Source organism: Bacillus rossius, unplaced genomic scaffold (genome assembly GCF_032445375.1).
Source record: "Bacillus rossius redtenbacheri isolate Brsri unplaced genomic scaffold, Brsri_v3 Brsri_v3_scf819, whole genome shotgun sequence".
Lineage (NCBI taxonomy): Eukaryota > Metazoa > Arthropoda > Insecta > Phasmatodea > Bacillidae > Bacillus > Bacillus rossius.
In genome coordinates, this window is record NW_026963051.1 from 10001 (window position 1) to 10323 (window position 323).

Genomic DNA, 323 nt, shown 5'->3' on the forward strand with positions numbered 1-323 from the left:
CACAACGCCCCCTCGCCACCCAAATGTGCATGTTTTAAGTGTACATTGGGAGTCGACGGAACATCGGGAGTCCGCTTGCTTTCTCCGGATCAGCTGCCACCCCCCTGATCTACCAGATAGACAAGAACATGTCTTCTCCACCAATCTCATCCACCGAAGCTCCGATCATGGCTTCTTCTACCTTTATACTGATATACCCCCACGGAGCAACATGCGGGCAAGGGAACTCTTGCTACCCTTCAGTAAAGCAGGTATCTCTTATAGATGGTGACTGCACCTTGGCCAGGATTGAAGACCGCGACTAACCCCTTTGAAACTTGTCT